The 11,872-nt window shown below is 41.7% G+C and overlaps 1 long non-coding RNA gene across 2 annotated transcripts; it reads left to right on the top strand.

Annotated features, from left to right (window-relative positions):
- Nucleotides 1-111: 111 nt before the first annotated feature.
- Nucleotides 112-4,888, top strand: LOC123044198 (uncharacterized). Of its 2 annotated transcripts, XR_006419890.1 has the most exons (3): nt 158-1,952; nt 2,039-2,228; nt 3,542-4,888. It is a non-coding gene; the product is annotated as an uncharacterized lncRNA (long non-coding RNA). The 2 variants fall into 2 exon arrangements; XR_006419879.1 differs by having other exon boundaries at nt 112-1,952; nt 2,039-4,888.
- Nucleotides 4,889-11,872: the final 6,984 nt, after the last annotated feature.

Genomic DNA, 11,872 nt, shown 5'->3' with positions numbered 1-11,872 from the left:
ACTAATAAAGCAGGTATCACTTCTGGTCGTACGTCATTAGCAATTTTGCAAAAAAAGTCTCTTTATTTCTGTAAATTCAACCGCAGTCCCCTTTTAAGTGGCTGAAGTGAGAAAACGTTTCGTTTTTACATAAAAGACCCTAAATTTTCGGGTATTCAACCCGCGGTCCTTTTTTCATCGTCGACAGGCTACCTGGATCGAGTCAACGCTGCTGCTCGAGCGACTGGCGGCGGCGCGGCTGCTCGATGAATGGCGGCGGCGGCCAGAGCTTGCAGGGGCCGGATCCATGCGTGGAAGGGGTTGGGGAGGCGGATCCAGAGGTGGGCGGCGAGGCGGGAGCTCACCGGAGCCGGGCGATGGAGGGATCCGGCGCGATGGCGTGAAGTCCTTGCAGGCGGAGGTGGGTCTTCATGGCTGGTAGGCAGAGCTCTGTAGGTATTGCCCCTTGCCCCTCTTTTCAGCCTGTTCTCTCTCTCTCTCTCTCTCATGGTGAGCGCCGACGACGGGGAACGGGTAGTGCCCAGGGTGGAGCTTGGCGAGTGTGGATGGGGGCAACGCGTACGTCGAGCACCCGCACAGGCTTGCCGGAGAGTGTACAACATGGCAGGAAGATTGTGTGGGAGGACAATCGGCAGGGAGGCAGGAGAATGAGCACGGAGTGGTGCTGGCGGATCTCTGCCCTGACCTGGGTTGAGCAGCTGCACCGGGACAGACACATGCAGCCGTTCGAGCTCTGGTGAGGGGGTGGCGGGGCCATGTCGTGTGCCAGGCAAGGTTGAGGACGCCTGGGCCGCTGGTGATGGAGTGGCGAGGCCGATCTGGCCCTCTCTCTTTTGTTTCTCTGCAACCAGCACAGAGAAGCAGAAAGTTGCTGCTCTTATGTCATATGACCTAACCAATCTCTCTCTCTCTCTCTCTCTCTCTCTCTCTCTTCTCTTGAACTAGCACTAAAGGAGCCGACGTTGTTGGTAGCACTGAGAACGGAGGGAACATCAAGTCATTCTCCTCCTAGAAAACCAGATGTATAACCATTTGTTGTTGTTCGGATGGTGTCCACAGCGGCCAACTACACCTGGTTTGTGTGCTCTTTTTGTTAAAATAAATCCATTCTTCAGTCCATGCTATTGTACGAGACCATTTTTTGCTATTCGGATGGTGTCCACGGCGGCCAACTACAGCTGGCTTGTGTGCTCTTTTTGTTAAAATAAAATCCATTCTCCAGTCCATGCTATTGTACCAGTTTGATGTGGTGGTTGAAAAATTATTGATTTTGTTTGGTTCCTTGAGACTGAGAGGCAATAATTTTGTTTGATTAATTTGTTGAAGCTACGCACACATATATGGCTAAGCCCTATTTGTTGTTTGTTGTTATGCAAGCAAAGGATTTCGTCCGGTAAAACACCCAGCAACAGGAGTTTCTATAATGCTGATTGATTCAGAAACCCAAACAGTATGGGTGTAGTTCTTACAATTAGAATTTTAGAATTACTAATATCCTTTTGTTCCAGTATAATTATTTTTGCTGAGAACTTCTTTAAGATGCTCTGCATTCTCTGTGTGTGTAATGCACTTTGTTATTAGCGATGACTTGTGGATGGATTATGCCAGTTGAATAAACAACATCTTTGCACAAACTAACATTGGCAACATCCAGAAATTGAGAAAGCTTCTTCTCTGTTAACAAAATTGTCTACTCAGGACTGGAATTGGCGTAGGATTTTTGGGTGGCTCTGTGAAGTAGCAGGTCTAGCTCACTTGGCCTTATCCTTTTAAAGATTGTCGCGTTTCTCGTTGTCCAAATGCTCCAGCAGCCAAGGGTGATCTACTCCATGTAAAAAGGTTTCTGCATAGAGCCCTTCAGAGCAATAATCTATTTATTGGCAGAAGACAAATTGGTTTGATCAAAGGCAGGGAATAAATATTTAGAAGACAAATTGCAGACGACAACCCAGGTATTGTTCACGTAGGTATTCAAAGTGTAATTAGTTGCCTTGATTCGATTCTTTTGGAAATAATTAGTCACACTTTTGACCCAAAGCGACAAGAACATGGCGTTGTAGCTCATCAACTCCACTATGGCTTCCATTAGCAAGTTCTGGTAGCAAGCCAACTACATGCTATTGTAATTGGGGTGCAGAAGATGGAGGGGAATGGTCACCGATGACAAAAGTGCATTGAGTGGTTGGCATCCTATGTAATGGGTGTCAGCGACTAATCTACCATATCTTGTGAGTATATTGCATGTGTTGTCCTAACATATACACATGTTTATTTTGAGCACTTGCATTTTTGGCTGCTATTATTCAACTGATGATGATGCTGTAACATGCACTAATTCTCTATTTTGGCTTCACTTTCACTGAATTATTCCAAACTGTGCACTGGTTTTTTTAAATCTACATAGCTAATTCTTTTCATCTCACAAACTGCACATATGAGCTTATGAATATGAAAAAATGACTCCTAAGACATGAAACCACAATTATGGGAAGCCAGATAAGCCAAAAACCCTACAATTTTCTTATTTATTGTTTTTCTTCAAGATTTTCAGTGAACTTAGGAGCTCTGAATATAAGAACCAAGTATCACTACTGAAATGACACATATAAAAATTATCAACCCTGTATTGAGAAAGCTAGAAAATGAAGTATGAAAAGTGTAATTCTGTTAGAACTCCTAAACCTTGTCTTCAATGTGTGTGATTGTAGCCTCTTTGCGATTTTGGTTCACTTACACAGGAAATACTATTAGGAGCACACTATGATAAATACATGTAAAGTTTATCATCGGAAAATGAATATGAATCAAATTTTGTTTTCTTATGTTTACTATACAGGAACTGATCGTTCATGATCACTATAAGGATAAATTGGTGGGTTTACTTCATTCAGCAGCATATACAAATCTTTTTTGTTGTGTTTTTGGTTACTGGTATTACTGTTTTGAAGGGTATAAATAGCTAACTAATTTTAATTAGGTTTTTAGTCTCAATATACAGTCAAACAGCAGATGCAGTAATTTTGTAGAAGGAATGCAGCCCTTGGTCTAACAGTGATTTATGTTTTTTATGTGACATGGAGCGATCTGTGACTTTGAAGCACATGTGAATCTTGTTATTCTGCGAAATTTATGTTACATGCTCATGGTTTTGCTATACCGCTCTGATCTGCAACCTACAAAATTGCTATCTGCCTAACACATAATGTTGGTTGTTAACTCGGAACATAATATCACTAGAGCTCTACATATGCATGTTCTTTTAAAAGGAAAATTAATATAAGTTTGTTTCTGGCTAATACACGGTATTGAAAGTAATAGTGTGAGGGAAACCAAGCATGTTCTGTTACGGAAGAAAATATTCTTTATTTTCTTTAACTCAATCAATAAACGAGTGTGTTTACCAAAAACTGTACTATTACTTCTTTTGGTTTTTGCATGCTTAGTAACACATGAAATGCTTAATATGAGCTCGATATTGATGATTTCAGTTTATTAGTTGTTCCGCCGCCCGATATTGATGATTTTAATAACACATGTTCAGAATAATAGTGAGCTCGAGAGTGTGTCTCCTGGGAAGTCAGGCAGGTGTTACCGTTGCCCGGAGCTCAAATCGGCAAGCCTCTCCGATTCGGACCTCCTCATCGCCTTCTGCGCCATTGTTGACGCATACACACAGGCGCTCGAGAAGACCTAGCGCCGCGACAATGATGACACATCCCCTAGCTATAGATGGCGGCCGCAGCGTAGATCCCTTGGCCGGGTTCGAGAGTCGTTGCCCGCCCGATGGCCAGCGCATGACATTTGAGGACTGCTCCACCGTGTGCTGGCTGCTCAACAGGCTCCATGTCACCTTCCAGGAGCGCGACGTGTCCACCCACGCGCCCTACCGGGACAAGCTCCGCGTGCTGCTGCCGGGACAAACGGTTCCATGTCACTGTCACAGCGCCTGTTCGCGGATGGTAGGTACATTGTTGGTTTTTTAGACTTGCAGCACTCTGAAATTACAGTAGTTAGGACTTGCTTTTCTACTTCAATTCCCAATGTGTTATGAACTTATGATAGGTTGTAATCTTTGAACTTAGCAATCAAAAGTATTAGTAGGTAGTACATGTTGTTTTACAGTGTACAGCTTCTTCACGGACATTATTCAATAGCTGTATCTTCTTACCAAATTCAGTGTAAGTCTTGCCTCTTGATGTGTTATAATCTCTACAGTAGGTGCATTGTGATTTTCCTTTTAATGCATAGAATAGAAAGTTTAGTGTAAGCGTGATTATAAGCTTTATTAGTCACTTTTCCCATGTTTGACAGTACATAATATAGGCAGAAGTAGTTTCTCCCATATTTTTTATGGACAGTGTACATGTGATGTACCTGTGATTCTAAGCTTTATTAGTCATAACAGACTCTATTTCATATGATTTTAATTTCTTTTTTTTTTAGTGTTAGCCAAAGCATGTTGACCAGGTGGGGCATTAGCATTATCGAGAAGTAGTGATCTGCAGGACACAATCATGTGAAATTCAGAAGATTTGATTGCTAGGGATCCGGCCTGGATTGATCTGCCATGCTTCGCTGCAGGTTTATCATACATATATATCTCCTTGTAATTTCCTATTTTCTAGCTTTGATCTCCTCCTCTTCTTCTTCCATCTTTCTTTTCTGTTTTTTTTGTTACATAGAAGAGGTATGTTTCCTATTGCTGTACTTTTTCCCAAAGTCTTTGTGTAGAGGGGTTAGGTATAGGTGGTCTAGGATAGGGTAGTTCCACCATATGCTATTGGGCCTCGCTAGAGTGCATTTATTCAGGGCTGGTTGTAAATGATCTAAAAGTTGTACTGATATCCTTGACATAAGATTTGAATAAAACTGTTTCATTTTCGGCTGACTCTTTTGGCTATTGAAGCGAGACATACACTTATCTTTTCTCATACATACAATTGTTTATTGTTTTGACATACATACAACTGTCATGATTTATTGGTATATTATCTGAAGATGCCCTAAGTTGGTGTTGCTTGATCTGAAAACCGTAGTTTGTCGAATCTACAAGACCACCTGTGAGATATTGAACTATGTGTAGTTTTTTCCCGTTGCAACGCACGGGCCCTTTTGCTAGTGAGCACTCATGTGAATAGTAAATTTACAAAATATATTAGAAAAAATATAAATTTCTGAAATTTCGGGGTATGAAACTTAGTCGACCATTCTACTCACATGTGAAGTTTTGTTATGTATTGACACCCCTGGTATTCTTAGTGAAGAAAAAATACAACTGGCACCGTACTATTCATCAAACAGTGTTTTCTAATATAGTTTCGATTTTTTCATTTTGCCCAGATTACTAAGGATATGATTTCTTCGTGAAACTTCATATGCGAGTATACCGATTGACTATGTATATTACATAAAAAATCATTTTTTATTTTTTTCTAGTATTTGTTTTGAATTTACTATTCATAAGGGATGCGCATGGAACCATGTTCACCAAATCCGCGTCCCTTGATGGTTAGCTTTATTAACTTAAATGATATTTACATCGTTCGCCAAAAGGCTAAGAAGAAAACTAGGAGGCGTATCCGATCACAACATCGAGGATTACTCCTCCCATAATTATTCATGATCAATCATATTAGACTCTCTGTTACAATACTCAATAGAAACCTTTTCGAAATCTTGCAGTAGACTACGACGTTCATTCAAAATCGATGCTGCCACCATGAAGTAACCCTCATTGTTGTTTAATGCTTCGACCAAAGTAATATTGTCTGATTGGACAGTTACCTTGCCGCAACCAAGGCTAAGCACCAGTAGCAAGCCTTGCCGAAGAGTTTCTACTTCCGCGCATACAACATCTACCACATGTTCCATTTTCGCTATAGCTGTTGCAACAAATGCACCATTATGATCACGGATAACCGCCCCACATGCTCCACTTTTATCTTCATCGGAAAAAGAAGCATCAACATTTAGCGCTACAACCTCCAAAAGAGGGCACTTTCATCTGTCATTTGTGGTGATGCTTCCGGTTTACCTGCAGCGCGAACAAAGTTCAGACTAAGAGCATGAATGACCATCGTTGTTCGAGATATATGTTGAACCTCCTCTCGTATGACCATCATCCTTCTCTACCACCATAAATACCAACATGCCGCTGCCACAATCTCAGGTACTTCTATCGGACCCTTGTATTGACACTGGAACTTACTCCCGCAGAGCATGAACTCAAGCATTTTTGCTCCCAAGCGATCTACCATTAGCGCGTCAGCTACGATTTCACAGAGTCCCAACTCCTTCCATATCTGTTTGGCACTTGAGCAAATAAATAAACCATGCCAGATATCAAAGCGCTTTGTTGACATAGTGGGCATTGACCACTAGTGCCAATGTGACGATTTGCAAGGGTTGACAAGAAAGGTATTGTGTTGTGAAGGCATCGCCACACAAAAAATCACTTTTCCTGGCATTTTCAAGTTCCAAATCTCTTCCCAAACTGGATGGTTTGGAGAGCTAGATTGTCCCATGTCCCCCTCTGTTTTGCTTCCAAACTGGGCATTCCATTCTACATAATTGGCAGGCCGTTGAGGGAGTCCTGGACTAAAGGGTCCTCGAGCGTCCGGCTTGTTACCCGTGGGCCGGACTGATGGGCTGTGAAGATATAAAGACCGAAGACTCTTACCCATGTCCGGATGGGACTCTCTTTGGCGTGGAAGGCAAGCTTGGCGACCAAATATGAAGATTCCTTTCTCTGTAACCGACTTTATATAACCCTAGTTCCCTCCGGTGTCTATATAAACCGGAGGGCTTGCTCCGTAGAGCGGATCATAGTCATAATCATACATGCTAGACTTCTAGGGTTTTTAGCCATAACGATCTCGTGGTAGATCAACTCTTGTAATACTCATATTCATCAAGATTAATCAAGCAGGAAGTAGGGTATTACCTCCATAGAGAGGGCCCGAACCTGGGTAAACATTGTGTCCCCTGTCTCCCGTTACCATCAACCTTAGATGCACAGTTCGGGACCCCCTACCCAAGATCCACCGGTTTTGACACCGACATTGGTGCTTTTGTTGAGAGTTCCACTGTGCCGTCATCAAAAGGTTTGATGGCTCCTTCGATCATCTACAACAATGCTGTCCAAGGGGAAGTCTTCCTCCCCGGACAGATCTTCATATTCGGTGGCTTCGCACTGTGGGCCAACTCGCTTGGCCATCTGGAGCAGATCGACAGCTACGCCCCGGGCCACTAGGTCAGATTTGGAAGCTTGAACTACGTCGCAGATATCCACGGAGACTTGATCTTCGACGGATTCGAGACTACGACATCCACTCCCTATCACCGCGATGAACATGACCTAAATCTGTCATCGGACCATATTCAGGAGATAACACCTGTAACTGCTCTGGCCCTAGATCTGGAGCAGATCGCGCCATCTAAGGACGGGAAGCTCAACCCCGCCACGGATGCCGCAGCCTCAGCGGCGTCAGAGCCGCACATAGACCCAACCTCGAGTGGAATCTGTGTCACCGGAGCCTCGGACTCGTTTCCGGCTACAGGTTCCGAACCATGCACGTCCGTGTGCGTCGAGCTTGATCAGTCATCAATTGTCGAATTCAGCTCCGCGAACATTTTCCGGCACTCGCCTTTAGGCAACGTGCTAAACTCATTAAAAGCACTATCCTTAACGGGGGCTCACAACCGAATTATATTCGGTTCGAACTGGAGGCTGATGACGGAGAATTTCGCTTCCCACCCGCCGCCCACTTCATAGCCACTGTCGAAGACTTAACCGACATGCTCGATTACGGCTCCGAGGACATCGACGGTATGGACGACAATGTCGATGAGGAGCAGGACCAAAACTTGCCGTTTACCGGACGCTGGACGGCCACCTCTTCGTATGATGTGCACATGGTGGATACACCTAAAAAACTAACGACGATGACAAAGAAGATCTAGTCGAGGACAAACCTCCTGAGACATAGCCAAAGCGCCGGCGTCAGCGGCGCCGCTCTAAGTCACGTCGTGGAAAATACAGCAATACCGGCATGGGAGAGAACAATACTCCGGACAATGCCGAAGACAATGAAGATCTCGTTGAGGCAACTTCCGAACACGACGAACGGGAAGACGAGCAAGTCAGACCTGATGAACAGGTGATACGTCTCCAACGTATCTATAATTTTTTATTGTTCCATGCTATTATATTATCAACCTTTGATGTTCTTTATGCATTTATATGCTATTTTATATGATTTTTGGGACTAACCTATTAACCTAGAGCCCAGTGCTAGTTTTTGTTTTTTCCTTGTTTTAGAGTATCGCAGAAAAGGAAAATCAAATGGAGTCCAATTGACCTGAAACTTCACGGAACTTATTTTTGGAACGAAAGCAATCCAGGAGAATTGGAGTAGACGTCAGGGAAGCTTCGAGGAAGCCACGAGGCAGGGAGGCGCGCCACACCCTCGTGGGCCCCTTGTGGCTCCCCTGACCGACTTCTTTCGCCTATATATGTCCATATACCCTAAAAACATCGGGGAGTAGAATAGATTGGGAGTTCCGCTGCCAGAAGCCTTCGTAGCCACCGAAAACCAATCTAGACCCGTTCCGGCACCCTGCTAGAGGGGGGAACCCCTCTCCGGTGGCCATCTTCATCATCCCAGCACTCTCCGTGACGAGGAGGGAGTAGTTCACCCTCGGGGATGAGGGTATGTACCAGTAGCTATGTGTTTGATCTCTCTCTCTCTCGTGTTCTTGAGGTGGCACGATCTTGATGTATTGCGAGCCTTGCTATTATAGTTGGATCTTATGATGTTTCTCCCCCTCTACTCTCTCGTGATTAATTGAGTTTTCCCTTTGAAGTTATCTTATCGGATTGAGTCTTTAAGGATTTGAAAACACTTGATGTATGTCTTGCATGTGCTTATGTGTGGTGACAATGGGATATCACGTGATCCACTTGATGTATGTTTTGGTGATCAACTTGCGAGTTCCGTGACCTCGTGAACTTATGCATAGGGGTTGGCACATGTTTTCGTCTTGACTCTTCGGTAGAAACTTTGTGGCACTCTTTGAAGTTCTTTGTGTTGGTTGAATAGATGAACCTGAGATTGTGTGATGCATATCGTATAATCATACCCACGGATACTTGAGGTGACAATGAAGTATCTAGGTGACATTGGGGTTTTGGTTGATTTGTGTCTTAAGGTGTTATTCTAGTATGAAATCTTGAATAGATCGATGAGAAAGAATAACTTTGAGGTGGTTTCATACCCTACCATAATCTCTTCGTTTGTTCTCCTCTATTAGTGACTTTGGAGTGACTCTTTGTTGCATGTTGAGGGATAGTTATATGATCCAATTATGTTATTATTGTTGAGAGAACTTGCACTAGTGAAAGTATGAACCCTAGGCCTTATTTCCTAGCATTGCAATACCGTTTACGCTCACTTTTATCATTAGTTACCTTGCTGTTTTTATATTTTCAGATTACAAAAACCTATATCTACCATCCATATTGCACTTGTATCACCATCTCTTCGCCGAACTAGTGCACCTATACAATTTACCATTGTATTGGGTGTGTTGGGGACACAAGAGACTCTTTGTTATTTGGTTGCAGGGTTGTTTGAGAGAGACCATGTGCATCCTACGCCTCCCATGGATAGATAAACCTTAGGTCATCCACTTGAGGGAATTTTGTTGTTGTCCTACAAACCTCTGCACTTGGAGGCCCAACAACGTCTACAAGAAGAAGGCTGTGTAGTGGACATCAAGCTCTTTTCTGGCGCCGTTGCCGGGGAGGTGAGTGCTTGAAGGTATATCTTTAGATCTTGCAATCAAATCTTTTTGTTTCTTGTTTTATCACTAGTTTAGTCTATAAAAGAAAAATACAAAAAAATGGAATTGAGGGTACCTCATATGCTTCATCTTTTTAATGTCTTTCATGAAAATAAGGATTCCGATAATTGTGCCAAAGTGTTAGAAGGAGAATGTATTAAAATGTTTGGCACTAAATCTTTGGATGATGAGCATGATTGCAATGTTGTTATTACAAATTCTTTGAATATCCATGATGCTAATGATATGCAAAGCCACAAGCTTGGGGATCCTATGTTTGATGAAGATGATATTTTTTGTCCGCCAAGTTTTGATGAGCAAATTTATTATGATGAAAGCATGCCTCCTATTTATGATGATTATATTGATGAAAGTGGATTTGGAGAGGTCATGACTTTATTTTGTGATGAATCCATTATTTCGGAAGAGGTTCCAATTGATTATGAGAACAAAGTTGCTACCTATGATGATTATTGTGATGACATGTATGCTATAAAGATTTATGATAACCATAAAACTTGTCATCATGATTTTAGTTTTCAATTGGATTATGCCTCACACGATAGTTATTTTGTTGAGTTTGCTCCCACTACTATTCATGAGAAGAAGTTTGCTTATGTGGAGAGTAATAAAAATTCTATGCTTGTGCATCATGAAAATAGTGCTTTATGTGATAGTTATATTGTTAAATTCATTCATGATGCTACTGACAATTATTATGAGGGAGTAATATATGCTTGTAGGAGTTGCAATAATATCAAGTTTCCTCTCTATGTGCTTAAAATCTTGAAGTTTTGCTTGCTTTACCTTCCTATGCTAGTTGATTATTGTTCCCATGAGTTGTTTGCTCACAAATCCCTATGCATAGGAAGTGGGCTAGACTTAAATGTTCTAGTTATATTCTTCATGATGCTCTCTTTATGTTTCAATTCCTATCTTTTATGTGAGCATCATTGAAATCATCATGCCTAGCTAGGGGCGTTAAACGATAGCGCTTGTTGGGAGGCAACCCAATTTTATTTTTGTTCCTTGCTTTTTGTTCCTGTTTAGTAATAAATAATTCATCTATCCTATGTTTAGACATGGTTTTATTCTTCTAATTAGTGTTTGTGCCAAGTAGAACCTTTGGGAAGACTTGGGGAAAGTCTTTGCGATCTTGCTGTAAAAAACAGAAACTTTAGCGCTCACGAGATTAGCTGCCATTTTTTATTGGAGAGTGATATTTAGTTGATTCTTTTTGAAGCTGATTAATAGATAAATGCCTCACATCCAGAAATTATATTTGAGAATTTTATGAGTTCCAAAAGTATATGTTTGATACAGATTACTACAGACTGTTCTGTTTTTAACAGATTCTGTTTTTAATGTGTTGTTTGCTTATTTTGATGAATCTATGAGTAGTATCGGAGGGTATGAACCATAGAGAAGTTGGAATACAGTAGATATTACACCAATATGAATTTATAATGAGTTCACAACAGTAACTAAGTGGTGATTTATTTTCTTATACTAACGGAGCTTACGAGTTTTCTGTTAAGTTTTGTGTTGTGAAGTTTTCAAGTTTTGGGTAAAGATTCGATGGACTATGGAATAAGGAGTGGCAAGAGCCTAAGATTGGGCATGCCCAAGGCAACACAAGGTAATATTCAAGGACAACCAAGAGCCTAAGCTTGGGGATGCCCTAGATGGCATCCCCTCTTTCGTCTTCGTTCATCGGTAACTTTACTTGAAGCTATATTTTTATTCACCACATGATATGTGTTTTGCTTGGAGCATCATTTTATTTTATTTTGCTTTACTTGCAGTTTGAATAATATTACAAGATCTGAAATTCTTAAATTTTAGGAGTCTTCACATAGTTGCATAATTATTCGACTACTCATTGATCTTCACTTATATCTTTCGGAGTAGTTTGTCATTTGCTCTAGTGCTTCACTTATATCTTTTTAGAGCACGGCGGTGGTTTTATTTTGAAGAAATAGATGAACTCTCATGCTTCACTTATATTATTTTGAGAGTCTTTAGAACA

This window comes from Triticum aestivum, chromosome 1A, assembly GCF_018294505.1.
Source record: "Triticum aestivum cultivar Chinese Spring chromosome 1A, IWGSC CS RefSeq v2.1, whole genome shotgun sequence".
Classification (NCBI taxonomy): domain Eukaryota; kingdom Viridiplantae; phylum Streptophyta; class Magnoliopsida; order Poales; family Poaceae; genus Triticum; species Triticum aestivum.
Note: the sequence above shows the minus strand (reverse complement) of the source record. Positions and strands in the feature narration are given on the sequence as shown.